The 18,982-nt window shown below is 47.6% G+C and overlaps 1 protein-coding gene across 8 annotated transcripts in view; it reads left to right on the forward strand.

Moving 5' to 3' along the window:
• Window positions 1–671: 671 nt before the first annotated feature.
• PALS2 (protein associated with LIN7 2, MAGUK p55 family member) overlaps window positions 672–18,982 on the forward strand; it is a 387,134-nt gene continuing 368,823 nt past the window's right edge. For 6 of the 8 annotated variants that reach the window (XM_073630115.1, XM_073630112.1, XM_073630111.1 and 3 more), the window contains exon 1: window positions 813–1,063. The gene's annotated coding sequence lies outside the window, so the exon portion shown is untranslated. The other 2 variants (XM_073630119.1, XM_073630114.1) reach the window with 2 other exon arrangements.

Below are 18,982 nucleotides of genomic sequence, written 5' to 3' on the forward strand. Positions count from 1 at the left end.
ATGGTCAGAGACTGCGGACGTGATACAAGAGATGGTCAGAGACTGCGGACGTGATACAAGAGATGGTCAGAGACTGTGGACGTGATACAAGAGATGGTTAGAGAATGCAGACGTGATACAAGAGATGGTCAGAGACTGCAGACATGATACAAGAGATGGTCAGAGACTGCAGACATGATACAAGAGATGGTTAGAGACTGCGGACATGATACAAGAGATGGTCAGAGACTGCAGACATGATACAAGAGATGGTCAGAGACTGCAGACATGATACAAGAGATGGTCAGAGACTGCAGACATGATACAAGAGATGGTTAGAGACTGTGGACATGATACAAGAGATGGTCAGAGACTGAGGACATTCTATACAAGTTATCAGGGACTGGGGCGATGCCTCAGGGACATTCATAGACGGGATATATATGAGACTAGCAGAAGTCATTGCTATAACAGGGCACTATGGACTCAGATTAGAGTCAGTGGGGTTCAGTTTAGGCACTGGTGATGTAGGAAAAGCACTGTGACGTCCTGTGACTTACACAAGCTGTATGCTGAGTTCTATGCACACTGCATGAAGCCATCATAACTTTCACTGACTGGTAAAAAAAAAATAAAAATCTGTCACGAGCTCCCCCTCCCTGCACACAGAGCCCAGCGTGACCTGCCAGCACAGAGGCCCCGCTAATAGCGAGCTGTCAGTCACGCAGAAGGGGTGGAGTCAGTCCTCCACCTCTCTGGTAGTGTATGACGTAAGTTTTACCGCCGCGTGCGGGTCTCGGAACGTGACGTCAGCGACCCTAACAGGTACGTTCTTCCATAGAGCTCTAGCGGAGTGAGGGTGAGTAGCGGCGGCGGGGGCGCGCCTTGGTTCGCGAGCTTAGTGTGCTGACGCCGGGCGCGCTCTGGTGGAGTTCGGTGGGAAAGAAGCGGGCGCGTGTCACATGTGTGGATTTTCTCCCCAGTCAGTGAGGGACGGAGCAGAGCGGAGGTGGCGGATCCCAGAGCACGGCCTGTACAGCCAGCCACAGCTCGGCACATTGGTCCTTCCACCACACACATAGAGGTGAGTGACAGACCGGACACCGGAGAGGAGGAGCCCCGCTCTGAGCCCGGCACATTGTGGAGGGATTTATTACACTTCTCAGCCCGCACCTCCTCCATGTCCGGCTTATATCATAGAGGTGATCCAATCCCATGTCCTGCCGTACACACCGTCATCTGCCCAGATCAGAGTGACCTTTATAATGGGGCTACCTGTGTGCTGGGATTTGGGGGGGCTCATGTGGGGGTACCTGTGTATTGGGGAGACTTTTTTTTGTACTGGGGGGGTGACTTGAGCACTAATGGCTCATGGGAGGGGGGTGATCTGCCTGCTGGGGGCTCATTTTGGGGGGGGGGTACCCTGCGCTCTGGGGGCTCATTTTTTTGGGGGGTGATCTGCGTGCCAGGGGCTCATTTGGAGGGGGTGACCTGCCCGCTGGGGGCCCATTTGGAGGGGGTGACCTGCCCGCTGGGGGCCCATTTGGGGGGGTGACCTGCCCGCTGGGGGCCCATTTGGGGGGGTGACCTGCCCGCTGGGGGCCCATTTGGGGGGGTGACCTGCCCGCTGGGGGCCCATTTGGGGGGGTGACCTGCCCGCTGGGGGCCCATTTGGGGGGGTGACCTGCCCGCTGGGGGCTCATTTGGGGGGGTGACCTGCCCGCTGGGGGCTCATTTGGGGGGGTGACCTGCCCGCTGGGGGCTCGTTTGGGGGGTGACCTGCCCGCTGGGGGCTCGTTTGGGGGGTGACCTGCCCGCTGGGGGCTCGTTTGGGGGGTGACCTGCCCGCTGGGGGCTCGTTTGGGGGGTGACCTGCCCGCTGGGGGCTCGTTTGGGGGGTGACCTGCCCGCTGGGGGCTCGTTTGGGGGGTGACCTGCCCGCTGGGGGCTCGTTTGGGGGGTGACCTGCGCGCCGGGGGCTCATCTGCTCCCTCATGAATTTTTGGGGTCCTGATCTGATCACATGTGCTCTTATTGCCATCGATGTCTGTGGGTGACCACACGTTTTGTTTTTTTTGGCTGAATTGCATGTCTGCGTCCCAGAAAACGACCCCCTGACATTTGGAATCCCGGCACAATGATGGATCACAGCTGACACCTTGTCTCTGTATGGTAGGCTGCTCCCAGCAGTTTGCCTAGTTGTGATGCCTGTGCTGTTACCATCCTGGACATCTAGTCCTACTTGGAATGCACGGTGTGGATGGGTTTTGTGGTGCCCCCCCCATCGCCCAATCCCCCAGGTCTGTATGCAGTGTACAGCGTGTGCGGCAGTGCTGGGGGATCCCTCACAGTCAATGTCCCAGTATAAGGACATCGGGGGGAGGGCTCAGTCTGTTGCCCTTTTTTCTGTCTTCCTGGGAGTGTAATGTCAGGGGAAAGAGTGGCGGAGGAGGAGGTGGGGGTTATCGGCTCAGGAAATGATTATAGATCAAGTGTTTATTTTATTTTCCTGAACATTTTGCTCAGAGAAAAATGGATTGTGTGGTTGCTTTCCTCTGCATTGAATGGGAGTGAGCTGACCCTGATGAATGGAACTGTGTACAATGGCAGAATACTCAGAGCAAAATACTACAGATTTCAGTGACGAGTTATACTGTTCCTGGGGTTAGCAGAAATGGTTTGTAAATGAAAAGGAAACAAACGTGCACTTAGTCAGTGCCTGCAGTACTATTATATAGACCCGGTAAACAGAAAATATAATATAAACCTGGTCAGCAGCCCGATACAAAATATAAACCTGGGCAGCAGCCCAATATACAATATACACCCCACAAGTGGCAAAAGTACATGTAGGGTGTCATAAGATTGAAAGTTTTTTTTTTTAATAAAGAAATATGTCCTACTTTAGGGCAGTACAGTTGTGATCCTTCTCTTACAGTCTTTTAAAAGACTTGTCATCATTTAAGAGCCCATTCACACAGGGACGACTTGTCAGGCGACCTAGTCGCCTCCCGTTCTGTGCTATGGAACCGTTCTAAGGGGAGCGACGCAAGTCGCTCCGACTTAGAAAAAGGTTCCTGTACGACTTCAGGGGCGACTTGGGGCGACTTGCATAGACTTCTATACAGAAGTCGTTTTGCAAGTCGCCCGGGCAGTCGTTTGCAGGTCGCCTCGCTGAGGCGACCTGCAAGTCGTGTTGCCCCTGTGTGAATGGGGTCTTAGTCTGGGATAGTCTGTGATTGTGTTGGATAGAATGATACACTGACAGGTTGTTTTACTTTTTAAAATTGATACATGAGATTGGTAACAAAACAAGCAGCCTGTGTATAGACTTAGAAATAGTGTATATAAACTCTAAAGCCTCGTACACACGATTTTCGGCAGGGAATTGTTTGATGACAGACTGTTTGCCTATAATCCGATCGTTAGTACGCTTCTTCAGACAATTGTTGTCCAACTTTCCGCCACCAAATGTTGGATGGCAGGCTAGTAAATTTTCAGCGGACAACGCTCTGTTGTCAGATTTTCATATCGTGTGTACACAAGTCCGTCACACAAAAGTCCATAGTACAAACGCATGCTCGGAATCAATGCTCACCAAACACGACATTAGCAGAAGGTGCTCAAAGGATGGCGCTCAAGAGCTGAAATTCCTCGGACTAAAGTCTGGCGCTTTGTCTGCCAACAATCCGATCGTGTGTACGAGGCTTTAGGCCCCTTTCTCACACTTAGCGGGCCCCGTTAGCTCAGTGAGAGACCGCTCCGTTGATGCCTGCTGAGCCGGCAGATGATAGGTCCGTCTCTGTTCACTGTGCTGGGAGGGACCTGTCAGAGCCCCGCTGATTTCTATGGGGAGATTGGACAAAAAGGACAGCATGTCCGATTTCATCCGATCCGCCAGATGGATGGCGAACGTATCGCCATACGTCTGTCTTGATTGGATAGCAGGTGGGTGTCAGCGGACACATCTCCGCTGACATCCGCCTGCCCATAGGAGTCAATGGGTGGCCCGCTCGGATCCGCCTGAAAAACGAACAGGCGGATGCGAGCGGGCTTATTGTGTGAAAGGGGCCTAACAATAAAACTTTTATTTGTTCCCCTTTGGTATCTTAAAGCGGAACTTCAGTTATTTTTTCATCTTTCCATCTATTAAATCTTCTGCCCTTGTTGTTTTAACTTTTGGATAGTAAAACATTTTTTTCTGCCAGTAAATACATTATACAACCCACTTCCTGTTTCTTGTCTGACCATTAGCCTAGGCTTATGACATCATGCACAGCTCTCTCTCTTGTGAGAGTTTGCCAGTAAGGGAGGGGGGAGAGTCGTAAAAGGGCCAATGAGAGCTGCCTGGCTGGAGGTGTGCCTCTGTGTAAATCTGGGAAGTGAACAGGCAGAAGCTTCAGCTGCCCACAGTTAAAATGGTTGCAGCCAGACTCGGGGGGAGGGAGATTTCTGTAGCATATTTGGCAAGTACAGAATCACAGTATATATAAAATAATATGCAAATTCATTGGAGGGAAGCTTCAGAATGACAAAAATGTTTTTTATTGCAAATTATGAGAGCAGACTGCAGTTCCTCTTTAAATATACCATTGAAAATTTTTTTCTGTATCTGTTCTACCAGTGCCAGAAACAAAGTAGCTGTTCATCCAGCCTGTGAGCTCTTCCTTTGCAGACAGTTATTAGTTAGGCCTCATACATAAAAATTGGTGTTATCTGCGTTTTGCATTGGCTTCAGTGTGCGTTTAGCCACGTTTCTCTGCCTCTATTCAAAATCAATGGTTCCCTATGGGAGCCTATTGATTTGAATAGAAGTCGCACCAGAAGTCGGATCAAGATGATCCGACTCGAGGTGCGACTTGTGTGCTAAGAATCTTGAAGGGGAACCCTGCCAAAATGTAAAAAATAATTTGAGTGAGGTTCACCCAAGACGATACCAGACCCTTCGGTCTGGTATGGATCTTAAGGGGAACCCCCTCGCCCAAAAAATGGCGTGGGGGTCACCTCCCAAGAATCCTACCAGACCCTTATCCGAGCACACAGCCCGGCAGGTCAGGACCATACCAGGCCACATACCATCAACTTTGGGGGGTGGGTGCTTTGGGGCAGGGGGGCTCTGCACCCCCCACCCCAAAGCACCTTGTCTCCATGTTGATGAGGACAAGGGCCTCTTACCTACAACCCTTGCCGTTGGTTGTCAGGGTCTGTGGGCGGGGCTTATCGGAATCTGGAAGCCTACTTTAACAAGGGGGCCTTCAGATCCTGGCCCCCCACCCTAGGTGATTGCGTATGGGGTACATCGTACCCCTACGCATTCACAAAAAAAAAGTCAAAATAAACACGCTACACAGTTTTTTAAAGTATTTTATTATGGCAGCTCTGGCTCTTCTCCCTCCTTATGGCACTGTCTTCGCCCTCCTTATGGCGCTGTCTTCGCCCTCCTTATGGCGCTGTCTTCGCCCTCCTTATGGCGCTGTCTTCGCCCTCCTTATGGCGCGGTCTTCGCCCTCCTTATGGCGCGGTCTTCGCCCTCCTTATGGCGCGGTCTTCGCCCCCCTTATGGCGCGGTCTTCGCCCCCCTTATGGCGCGGTCTTCGTCCCCCTTATGGCGCGGTCTTCGTCCCCCTTATGGCGCCGATGATGTAATTTGGAGGCATCTCCCCATCATGCCCTGGGCAGTGATGTCACAAGGGGTGTGGCCTCCATGTTGTAAATTTACATGATGTATTACATTACATGATGTAATAGGTATGTACATGAGAATTCTAATTCGCCCAAAACTGCCAACCTCCATGAAACAACCCAGTGTCCTGTCTGACAACCTGTCCTTCACAAGCCCTTGGCTGCTGGGCGCTCCCTGGTTCTGTCTGTCTGTCTGTCTGTGCTGTGGTGCTCATGGTACTATGTAGTACAAGCTGTGGCAGGGTGTCGGGTGGATACAATCAACGGCAGAAGAGAAGGACTTTGTTTACATCATTTGTTTATACTTGAGACTGGAAATCTGAAGCGGTTATAAAGCCGGCCATATAGGGTTCGAATTTTAAGCTGGTTCAGCAGGGACTTGCCAAGATTAGATCCCTGTATGGGCAGGCTGATTGTACCGATCAGTCAACTCGGGTGCAACCAGCCTGTCAGATTTTACATGCGATTATTGCTAGTGGCTATTACAGTAACCACTGTGTTTTCCCGGCGGGGGAAGCTATCACATATAATGGCTCTTCGGGAGGGGTTCCACCATCAACACTGACTGTTTTGATGGGGGAATTAAGCAATTTTCTTTCTTGCAGGAAAGAAAATCGCTCCATCTGTGGCTGGCTTTAGGTACAGAGCCACTCTGATTGGCTCTGTGCATTTCGCTTGTGATCTGTGCTGTCTAATAGTGCAATCACAGCATTGTGGGCACACACGCCTGTTCCCGGAAGGATGTTTTTAAAATGTCCCAATGGCCTGTTCTGAAGGGGTTGAGGAGCTCATCATACATTTTCCATTGCTAAAGCTTATAGCTGCATTCTGCTAGAAAATCCTGTTTATCAAAAAGCCAGGGCGCATGTTTCTGGCTGCTTATGTTGGAAAGGTGATGACAAAAATGGCCAAGGACATTTGTCTTAGATCTGTCATATAAATCATTATTTATGAATGCATGTACGTTTTAGGTTAGTGTGCTTTTGATTCCAGCCATGTTAACAATTTCTTTGATATTTTTAATCCTACTTCTGTATTCATTCTTATTCAGAAGGCCACTGTCAGCTGCCATGGTAGCTTGCTTTGTGCTCAGATATCGCAGTTTTGTTTTTTTTGTTTTTAACCAGTTTGCAATATTAATACCATTAAAAGATTTTAAAAAATAAAAAAAAAAAGTTTGGTATCCTTGGTCTAGTTGGTTCTTGACTGCCATTTGTAGGAAAATGAAGCTGAGCTTACATAAGAGATAAAATACATAACATTTCTTTATTCCATTGGGCCGAATGTGCAGATATACATAAATACATATGTAAATGTTGATTCCTCCCTGTGGAGTTAGGCAATTTTATCTTCTGTGCCGTCTCATCTTCACTTAGATAAGTTCCCTCTGGTGTTGGGGAGACGGGGAGCCTGCACAGAGCATATATTACGTTTTTTGTGTTTTAGGCTCCATCCACACTGGGCTTTAAAAAAAAAAAAAAAAAAAAAACAATTCTTCTGGCAGAAAAAAACACTCATATAGAGCGTTTTTTCTGCCAGTAAACTCCAATCGGAAACGCAAACCAGAAGGGTTTTTTTTTTCCTGCCTCTAAATGTTGAATTTAAAATATGCCTGTAATCGTCCTAATGTGCATGGACACATAGGAGAACATTGATCTGCTTCTACAGGCAGAACACAAAACTCCTGTAGAAGCAACGTTTTTTTAAGCCAGTGTGCATGGAGCCTAAATGTGTGCAAAAAGGTTTATTATTTTCTTTATACAGTAGATAATTGTACATTTCCATATATAGGAGTTGTATTATATGAGCCCGTTCAGCAGATGGCAAATGTTAACACTTGTGACATCATTTTATGGTAAGGTATTAGGTTGGTAAGACTGAAAAAAAAATATTGAATACGTTTTACTTTTAGATAAGAAAGGGAGGAGAGCACCTTCTTGTTACTGGAAAAGTTATTCCCTTTTGTTTTTATCTTATCTTGCTGTACAGTTGCATGCTGACAGTACATGCTGGGTTACTCTCTAATCAATATTGCAGACATTCTGTGTATAATATACTGTATATGTAAAGTAGAAATATGCGAATGTAGATTTGATTCCATTGCAGTCATGCAGTAATCTGGGCAGGGCAGTACAGGTCCCAAGTATGTCTGTGGTGATGATGTGCTATAGAAGTGTAAGCTCCTGGAGCTTTTAAGTATTTTACAACTTCCCGCTTGTTTGTGCCAGTGAAGGTTGCTTAAGATATACTGATATTTCCTGTGTTGCTCTACTAATTCAGACTGTGCTGCTTTACCTATGGATGGTCTTAATAATGGAATTCCAGGTATGGATATTTTATACATAGTTACTATAGTCCAGCTTGCATAATATACCTTATGTATATGTAAGCCAATACCCCTGGAAGCTGAAAAATCACTTGGGTAGACACTACCCAAGTGACACTTGCTACTCCAATGATCTCCACTTACGTCTTTGTCTTCCCATGCTGAGCATCTGACCTGCAGCTTTCTGAACACAGGAGGGCGGCCATTTGGCACGGGCACCATTCAAAGCACGCTTTGCGTTTTTCCTAATGTATGCAAAGTGCTCTCTGAATGAATTGGAGAGTGTGATGTCACTTCCCTGTCTCTCTAACTCATCCAATCAGAGAACCTTTTGTATTTATTCAGAGAATGCAAAGTGTTATTTGTATGGGAATGCCTGGCTTTGAGGCTGCATTCACACTTCAGCGTTTTGAATTGCGGGCAGATTTACTTTCAAATCGCGGGATTCTGCCTGCGATTTGAAAGTGCTGAAGTGTGAATGACAAATCACAAGACTCGCATTTGAGATGCCATTCATTTGAATGACACCTAAAATCGCGATGTGAGTCAGCTGCGATTGCCGCGTGATAAAGTAGCTCCTGAACTTTTTTGGGGTGCTATGCTTCCCGCGATTGCAGTGCGATTTAAACTACTTTTTAAACTTTTTTTTTTTTTTTTTTTTTTTTTTTTTTTTTTTTATATTTCGGTGGTTGTAAAGTCGGAAGGTTTTTTTTACTTTTTTTTTCAAATATAATTTTTATTAAATTTTTCAAGAATGAACAAGGTCAAGTAAAAGTAACAGTAATTTTCAGTAGAAGAGGACACTGCCTCTCGGACGTATGATACATTGAATAGGAATGTTCATTACAGCAGATAGTCAACAAGGCAGAAAATAACACATCTGACATTTCCCTTCTTTTTCATGCTACAGAGTTGTGGCCGTGTGGCACTCCCACATCAAGACCCTCTAAGTGTCTGGAAGACCGTTGTCCATTTATCGTAACCCTAACCTATTAATTTAGAATAGAGAAGAATTAGACAAATTAGACAGAGTAAGTAAAGAAAGAAAAGTGAGATGAGAAATGTGGAGGGGAGTGGCGTCTGGAGTTGGCTATAGATACAACCCAAGGCATGCCTGTCAAATGTCCTCATACCTGTCTATGTGTAGTTCCTCAGGTCCCGTACAGGGATTTTCCCTCTTCTGAGTGTATAAATAGATTCCAAAGACTCCAGGTCTTCTTATAGGTCTCCTGTCTGTCATGCGCTGTCAGTATCAGGTCTTCCATCTTGTTTATGTCCTCCACCTTCCGCCGCTGTGGTCGGTGGGTCCTGTCATTTCCAGAGCAAGGGAATGCAGGATTTGGCTGCATTTAGTAGGTGGTGTAGTATGGATTTTTTGTAGCTTTTAGTCAACAGAGTAGAAACGTGTAGTAGGAAAAATGTTGGGTCATCGGGGATCTTAAAGTCAGTGAATTTTTGGGATATGGTGCTGACTGCCGTCCAGAAAGCATGTAGTTTCTGGCATAACCAGAATATTTGTAGGATCGTTCCTCTATCTGTGCAACCTCGCCAGCAGTGCTCTGGTGTGTCTGGAACGATAGTGTGTAGTCAGCTGGGTGTCAAGTACCATCTTGTTAGTATCTTATAGTTAGTCTCTTGTATTTTGGTGCACAATGAAGACTTGAGGGCGTAGTTAATCATATTTTGGATCTGTGTTTTAGTAAAAGTACGGTGTAGGTCTGCCTCCCATTTCGACAGGCAGGGCAAGCTTGGTTGCTCTGGGGGGTTATTGAGCAGTGCATACATTTTGGAGAGGACCTGGGGCAGAGGTTCCATCCCAGTGCAATATTCCTCAAATGTAGTCCATTGTCTAACATAAGCCTGGGGGTCTGGCGTAGCCTGGAGGAAGTGGTGGATCTGTGCTGCGTTCCAGAATGCGAGTCTATATGGGCCCATGGGGGCTATCAGTTCCGTAATCATGGGCCATCTAACTGGGAGTTTGTGAGAGAAGTTACACAGACTGATTCGCGAAGCAGTAAAAATTGTGTGGAGGATAGTCCTGGGGGGAATTTGGGGTTTCCCTAAATCGGGGTCAGGGGTTAAGTCCTGGTTGTTTGTAGAGTTTGTAAGGTAGCTTTGAGCATTGTCGTAAGGTATTCCCTATCAGAGGATGTGTTTTTTAATTCTGGTGGTACGGATTCCCAGCACCATAGTGCTCTGTTCAGGGGGATGGAAGATTGGTTCTGTTCTATTTGAGTCCATAATTTGGAGTCCTGGTGGCATTGCCAGTCAATGACTCTGCCAAGGTGTACTGCTTGGTAGTATCTCCGGACGTCTGGCAGTACCAGACCCCCGTAGTGTCTAGGCATGGTCAGCTGGGTACGGGGGGTGTGTGGTCTCTTGTGGGCCCAGACAAATCGTGTAAATAATGCCTGTACCTGTTTAAAATATGAGACAGGTATCGTGACTGGTAGGGCTTGAAATAGGTAGAGGTATTTTGGTAATATGCACATTTTTAGTAAGTTACACCTGCCAAACCATGAGTGAAGGCCTTTGTGCCATGTGTCTAGTAACACTCTGGTTTTTGTTAACGGGGGGGGAGTTAAGGTCAAAAATGCGGGAGAGGTCAGACGGGATGCTTGTGCCCAAGTAGTTCAGTGCGGACGATGTCCACTTAAAGTGAAAGCCAGATCGATCGTCTCATTGGGAGGGATTGTGGGGATATTGCCATTTCTGTCGCTTCAGACTTGAAAAAAATGTATCTTCAAGTTAGATAAAGTTCTAAAAATCTCAAATTGTCTAAGGAGGTTCGCAATGATACTATTGGATTCGTAAGTGAAAAAATCAGGTCATCAGCAAATGCTGAGATCTTGTGCTGTGTCTTACCGACTGTTACTCCCTGAATGTCCGGGTGCAATCTGACCGTAGAAAGGAAGGGTTCTAGGGAGAGGACAAACAGGAGGGGGGATAGAGGGCAACCTATCCGGTCAAATGCCTTTTCTGCATCGGTGTTTAGAAAGACATATGGGGTATTTGTGGACTGCGCAACATGTAGGAGATTCAGCACTCTAGTGGTGCTGTCTCTTACTTCCCGTGAGGGAATAAAGCCAACCTGATCGAGGTGTACAAGTTTCTGCAGGTGTTGTGCCAGACGGGTAGCTAGGATCTTGGTGAACAGCTTGAGATTCACATTCAACAGTGATATGGGTCTATAGCTGCCACAGGCTGTGGGCTCTTTCCCTTCTTTATGGATCACTGAAATGTGAGCTCCCAGGGTGTCACTGGCAAAAGAGGAGCCTGAGTTAATTGCATTAAATAGCTTGGTCATACGTGGGCCCAGTATTGCAAGCAGTGTCTTGTCGTACTGCGTGGTGTACTCATCTGGGCCAGGTGCTTTCCCTGTCTTTGTCCCTATTACTTTTTGGAGTTCCAGTAGAGATATGGGGGTAGTCTAGTTCCTCACTAAGTTCAGGGAAGAGGGAGGAGAGTTAAGACGCCTTAATGTAGTCCTCCATGGTTGACTGGGATGCCGTTGGTGTTGGTAGATTGTATAGGTGGGAGTAAAACTCTTTGAACTCCTGAGTAATTTGTGCAGGAAGGACCACCTTTTGACCGTCATTCCACGCAACCTGGGGGATATATGTGGAAAGCTTGCGTTCCCTAACTAGCTTGTTTTGCGACAGAACTGCATTGCCGCTTTCGCTTTGTAGTGGATGGGATCAGTGATCTGTTTCCTGATAATTGTTAGTTCTGTCTCCAAGGCCTGGGATGAAGCATGTTTATGTCTAGATTCAGTGGCGTCTAGTATAGGTCGACCGATATGGGTTTTTCTCTGGCCGATGCCGATATTTAGAAATCGCGGCGGCCGATGGCCGATATATGATGACGATTTTTTGGGCTGATGTGTTAAGCCAATATTTATTTATTTTTTTCTCCCCTTCATCTCATAAAATCTAACAGTTAGACCCCTTTCACAATGGGGTGTTTTTCAGGCGCTTTAGCGCTAAAAATAGTGCCTGCAAAACGGCTCCCCTGCATTCTCAGTGTGAAAGCCCGAGTGCTTTCACACTGAGGCGATGCGCTGGCAGGATGTTAAAGTCCTGCAAGCAGCATCTTTGGAGCGGTGTATACCGCTCCTCCACCACTCCTGCCCATTGAAATGAATGTGCACCGCTGCCGAAGTGCCTGCAAAGCAATTTGGCAGCGGCGCTTCATGGGCGCCTTCAACCACTTCCTTGGGCGCTAGCTGGGTTATAAGCGCCCTGCTAGCAGCCGAATAGCGCTGCTAAAATGACAGTAAAGAGACGCTAAAATTAGCAGTGTTTTACTGTCAACGCCTGCCTGCTCCAGTGTGAAAGCAGCCTTAAGGCCTCATGCACACGAGACGCTGTTAAACACACGTTCAGAGGCAGTTGGACATTTTTTTTCAACTGCCCCTGAACCCATTCAATGTTATCCTATGTGTCCATGTACGCAGTCTCGTTTTTTGGCGTTTTTAGGCAGTTGCGTTTTAACCTTGTTTTTCCAGAAGCAAAAAAATGGGTTCAGACACAAAAGTTTTCCACGTTTCAGACGCTAAACGCCAGTACAGCGTTTAGCTGCGTTTGTGTTTTTTAAGGGAACATTTTACAACCTGAATTTGGGGCCCCATATCTCGGGGCCACTTGGTGATAGGAACCCCAAATTTGGTATGCTAACACAGTTGAACACTATAACATATCCAAATTTGGGGTTCCTAGCACCAAGTGGCCCCGAGATATGGGGCCCCAAAGTCGGGTCGGAAAATGTAATTCTCTGCTCTGCAGACGCTTCTAGACGCAAACGCAGTAAAACGCGGCATGCAAACGCGGCAAAACAGGCGTTTCTAAACGCCAGTTTCAGCTTTTAAAAACGTGTTCAGCAGAGTTTACACTGGTGTCTCGTGTGCATGAGGCCTAAGTAATAAGTGATACAGAAAATTTCTTACATTTAAACAGGTAATCAAAACTTTTGGACGAAAAAAAAAATGGGCTAACTTTACTGCTTAGTTTTTTTTTTTTTAAATTCTTTAGTGTATTTTTTCCCCAAAAAATTGCGCTTGAAAGACCGCTGCGCAAATACCGTGTGACATAAAATATTGCAGCAACCTCTATTTTATTCCCTAGGGTCTCTGCTAAAAAAAATATATAATTTTTGGGGGTTCTAAGTGATTTTCTAGCAGAAAATACAGGATTTTTACTTGTAAGCATCAAATGTCAGAAAAGATTTAGTCTTTAAATGGTTAAACTGAGAACTCCTACACACTGAGTTCAGCTCATTGATAAGTGTAAACATTGTATCTTTTTAGTTTCTTTTATCAGACTTGACAGGCTGCCCAGAGAGAATAGAAGTGCTCCACAGAAGACTTCAGGCAACTTGCATTGACTTCTATTACAGAAGTCATTTGCAAGTCGCGCTGAAGTTATAATCGGCCTTTTTAATCGGCACAATCGGCCGATGCCGATTAATTAAAAAACGCCAAATATCGGCCGATATATCGGTCGACCTCTAGCGTCTAGTGTGCGTAAGCATTGGGATAGCTGTTTTGCGCATTCTCTTTTAATACGGGCACCGTGTTTAATGAGGATTCCTCTGATGACTGGTTTGTGGGCCTCCCATAGGACACCTGGGTCGCAATCTGGACAGTCGTTTGTCTGAAAGTACAATTTTAGCTCTTTAGCCACCTCTTCCAACACCTCTGGGGTCTGCAAGAGACTCTCGTTAAGACGCCAGAAGCGGTGTCGGGGTGACTTGATACCGGTCAGGGTGTAGGTTAGAAATATGGGTGCATGGTCCGACCATGTTATGTTACCTATTGATATGTCGCGAACTGCATGTTGTTGAGTATGAGGGATCAGGAAGTAGTCTATTCTGGTATAGACTTTATGTGGGGAGGAGTAGAACGTGTAATCGCGTTCCCCAGAATGTTGTAGATGCCATGCGTCAATCAATAGTGCTTTGTGCAGTGTTTTGGCTACCCGCTTGAGATGTCTCTGAGGGATAGACGATATGCCTGTAGAAGTATCTGCAGATGGTATCAGAGGGACATTAAAGTCACCTCTGAGGATCAGTTGTCCCTGAAGCTGGGTCAGTACGTCATCTAGAAATGTGGCCTGTTGTTCATTAGGGGCATATATTGATGCCAATGTCACCTGTATGTCTCCCAGTAGTCCTCTAAGAAAGATGTATCAGCCTATAGGGTCTACCACGGAACCTTGGGCCTTCCATGGGATTTTCCCAGGGATCGGTATGGAAACCCCTTTTGATTTGGCAGTCGGGTTAGTGGAGTGGTAGGTCAATAGGTAGAACCTATTTCTTAAATATTGGAGTTTGTCATGTTTGAAATGTGTTTTAGGAGCATTTTAGGTCATGTAATAGCATGCGTCTTTTCTCTGGCATGTTGAACCCTTTAGCGTTGAGTGACATCACTATGATATTGTCCAGCGCCATAGTGTCGGGACGGGGGGAGTAAGGAAGGAAGGTGGGAAGGGTGTAGGGGTACAGAGGAAGGAAAGATATTAAGCGTAGGGGAAAGAATTAGGTAAAGGAAAGAAAAAGAAATCAATCGGTGAAGCAAGAGGTAGTAAGATCCGGGCCTAATGCCCTGGTTCCGTTGTCAATAACGGTATCTGCATACAACTCCCGAGAGGCAACTGAATACCCCCCCCCCCCCCCCCCAGAGGATATGCTATCCTAACTGGGAGAGAGGGAGAACAGGACCCAGCGAGCCCCCAACCCCCCCCCCCCCCCCGCCCACCCCGACAATACTATTAGTTATACTTATTAGTGCAAAAACAGTTACAGCTTTAGAAGAGAACATGTCGACCAATTAATAAACATAAAAAAAAAAGGAATAGAAATATAATAGTGGCAACTTTTGGAAATCTCTCAGTAGTCCCCCCTCCCACCTTGCGGCCTGACCTACTGGCCAACCCATTTGGTAAATGACACCTTGTCTCGCTTGCGCCCACCTTGGGACTGTGACTGTCGGCTTCCCCATCCCCTTTAGACCAAACATGAAGATAATCAGTGCATTTCCCTACTTATGATTCAATGGGCATTATGCATGAGAAAATTGGTACCACACATCTACTGAGCATAGTGCCGCCCTCCACCCCACAAACCCGCTGCTCCGCTCTCCAATAGAGGCGCTGGGCCCTCTCGAATGAGTCTAGCCCACGCCCCCACCCGTAGAGAGCGGGGAGAGGGGGACCCCTCCCCTTCACATTCTCGAGGTGTCATCTATAGCTGGCCCAATCCCATAAAGTCCAAGCATGGCTGCTCTCCGTCTCTCTCTCCTCATAGCCGGATAGGGAGGGGGGGACCGTAGTTCTCCCGGATACACAGTCTTGTGTTGTGTCTCTCAGCCTGTACCCAGCAGGTCTAACTAGGGACATGTTCAGGTGTCTGTAGTGGAGACCGCTGGGTTCAACCAATTGGGCTCACCTGTGAAAAGCTCAGGGGTGGGGGGAGGGTATTGCTGTGTCAGCAGGCATACACTTGAGGCATGTCTAGCTCTCGTGGCGGGTGAAGGGGTCTCATTTGGGGCTACTGTGCAAGGTGTAAGCGTACACATCTGGGGATCTCTCTCTGGTATGTAGGCTTAGGTTGTCTCTCAACCTCCAATCACTAGTTGTGCATTTGTGGGGGAAGGGGGGCATCTCTGGGTGGATGTGAACAGTGTCTCATCGTCTCCTGTCAAGGAGCTACTGGCAGGTCTGGGCAGCGTCCCTTGCCGGGTGAGCCAGGTGTTTGGGGGGGTAGTGGGGTCAGGCAGAACTCTTGGAAAAAACTATTTAAAGCAAGGGCAGCAAGGGGGGAGTACTCGCGGCCTGGAGGTATCATGATTCTTATGCCGCATCTGGAGTTTCTGCTCTGGGTCGGCGTCGGCCTCTCTGCTGCCTGGGCTGGAAGTCCCCTCTCCTCTGTGCCGGCTGGTATGGGCGGCTGGGAAGTGTGGTAAAAAGGTCAACCAGTTAGGGACCTCGATTGGTTCCGTATCCAGGAACTCAAAAAGGGCCGGTAGGGATGCTGGATCTCGGAGGGTGAATGATTTCTGAAATCTCCGAAAGGTCACAGACAGCGGATATCCCCAGCGGTAGGTGGCATCTTGGCATCTGGCGAGGTCTAATAGTGGCTTGAGCACGGCTCGGCAGTGTATTGTGGCGCGGGAGAGATCTGGCAGAATTTTAATGGGGACTCTGTCGAATTCCAGAATTCCCGCCTCCCATGCCTGCCGGATGATGTGCTCCTTGTGAGTATAGTGGTGTATCCTGCAGATGACATCGCGGGGTCTCACTGGATCCGCCGGTCTAGGACCCAGCGCCCTGTGGATGCGATCTAGTGTTACCCGGTTTGGGAGTTCCACACCCTCGACGCTGCAGAAGATGGCAAGTGCTGTGTCAGGCATGGTCCTCGGCTACCGTAGCCTCCGGTAGGCCTTGGAGCCGCAGATTGTTCCTACGGCTCCGGTCCTCCATGTCCTCGAGGTGCAGCTGTTGGTCTATCAGGGCCTCCATATGTGTCTCCTACAGCTCCTCTAGCGCAGTGACCTGATGATCTAAAACAGACAGGGAAGCTTCCCCTTCGTAAGTCAGGTTGAGAGGCCTTTCTCCTCCTTCACTTCTTTCAGCTCCTTCCTGTGTGCCGCCTTCACAGTGCCGATCAAGGCCACAATGTCGGCCTTGGTGGGTAGCGCTTGGATCAGGGCGCATAGCTCTGTATCCACCCTGGAGAGGAGATGTGAGGGCTGCGATGGACCCCCAGATTCGAGATCTGCGTGGAAGTCTGGTGGGGTATCCAGGAATGGGTCGGAGTTCCGGGGTTCCGCATGAGGTAAGTCATTGGATGCCTGGCTCCCTACGATGCTTGCACGTGTGTCCGCCATTTTAAGCTCCGGAGAGTTCAATTGTGAGAGTTGGAACAGCCGCCTGATTTCACTCGGTGGTGGAGCCAGAGTTAAAGGTTTTGGAGGCTTGTTGTTTCTTTTAGTTGTTCTCTTCTTTGAGGAGTACTTACTGTGCTGGATCTAGCTGGAAAAGTTGGGGTATTCGGGAGACGGTCAGGAGCTCAGGCAAAACACGTCTCTATCTAGCCATGTTCAGGCCATGCCCCCAGGTTTTTTAACAATGCATTCTATGCATTAGTATAAAAAAACCTGCGTGCAGCAGCCCCCCTGAGCCCATCTCTATCCAGTGATGTGCATGAGAGCCTCGGCCGTCTGGCACTCTCCCTCCTGATTGGCTGAGACACAGCAGCGGCGCCATTGGCTCCCACTGCTGTCAATCAAAGTGAGTTAGCTAATCAGGAGAGAGGGTGGGGCTGAATTGCGGCTCCATGTCTGAATGAACACACAGAGCTGCGGCACGGCTCAGGTGCCCCTTATAGCAAGCTGCCTGCTGTGGGGGCACTCAACAGGCGGGAGGGGCTAGGAGTGTCGAAGAGGGACCCGAGAAGAGGAGGATCTGGGCTGCTCTATTCAAAACCATTGCACAGAGCAGGTAAGGCGCTTTGCGGGCCCATTTAACCCTTTTTCGGCTGCTAGCGGGGGTTAAAAGCTACCCGCTAGCGGCTGAAAAGCGACGGTAAAGCGCCAATGCCCCAGTGTGAAAGTACCCTTAGTATAAGATTATTATTTTTTTTTTTTTAAGAAAAAAAAGAGACTAGTATTACTTTACTTCCTGATTTCCAGGCCTAGACTTATGTCATACATCCCAGGAGTCTTCAGGAGGGGTTTTCTCAGCAAAGCACACCTTTCTGCCTGCATGCCTGAGCTAAGGGCAGATCTATTCCAGGAAGTAAATGCTAAAATCACCTGCCCTTACTTGAGATGGCCAAAAATGTTGTTTCAAAGTGATTTCTCAGCAAAATAAGACATAGATGGATGAAGGAGTTTGCTTTGAATATTAAAAATGAATTAAATGCCATCTTTGATTTGTGGTGCTCAGATGTAGTTCTGCTTTTAGTGACGTGTTAACACCACATTATGCAAATGAGCTGCCAGGGCACCAAAACAGATGAACAAACACACATGACCCATGCAGTACATTACAACACATGGTACTCTACTGTAGAGTAGTGTGCTTGGCTGCCATTCACAGTGAATGACACGGCATTGCAGGGTTTTAGAGTGCATTGTCAAAATGCACAAGTGTAAATGGCCTTGAAAAATTCACAGCCAGGCCAATCCATAAAGTTTTGATGTGATCACTGAGAATTGATAGACATGATAGCCCAAAGCGGTATTAAACCCCAAATCAAAATCGTAATATATTGCAGCTTACTAATCCTTAGATGTGGCTTTATCCCTATATTTTCCCCTGGTGATCTGGTAAGTAACACACCTCCTGTATTAGTGTCTCCACTCTTGTTGAAGGAGCAACAGAGACTCCTTTGGACAGCAGAATTTGTTAGTCTGGGGGAAGGGTGGTGCTAAGTTGGGTATACACATATTGAATTTCGTCCAGTACATGTGTAATCCTTTCTGCTCAACAGAAGCTGGTCATTAGACCGTTTTCTATCGAGCCGTCCTCCTGGAGAGCCAGCATTTCATCAGCACATGCAGTCAATGGCTGCAGTACTGATCTGTGTATTCTGACAGGGGGAGGGAGTCTCCGCTATCAGAATACAATAGTGCAGTGGGGAGATCCCTGCATCCACACCACTTGTGTGGATGCAGAGATCTGTGAGTTTTTGCATTCGGTCCACTGGTTGAATGAGAAAAAAACAAAAACAAACCTCCTGTTTATACCCTGCTTTAGATGTACTAGCAGATTTACATACACTAACAAAGCCAAGCTCCAGGTAACACTAAAGACCTCTTGTACACCGTCTGTAAACAATGCCACTTCAAGGGCAGTCTGTGGGTTGTTTTTTTTTTTTTCTCCTGCCTCTAAACTCCCTTTTATGTTAGCTTATTTGTCTGTGCACCCATAGGCTTTTAAAGCTCGGGGGGGGGGGGGGCTGGGGGGGATGGGGACACCATTTGCACGTCCAAGA

This window comes from Aquarana catesbeiana, linkage group LG05 (genome assembly GCF_042186555.1).
Source record: "Aquarana catesbeiana isolate 2022-GZ linkage group LG05, ASM4218655v1, whole genome shotgun sequence".
Lineage (NCBI taxonomy): Eukaryota > Metazoa > Chordata > Amphibia > Anura > Ranidae > Aquarana > Aquarana catesbeiana.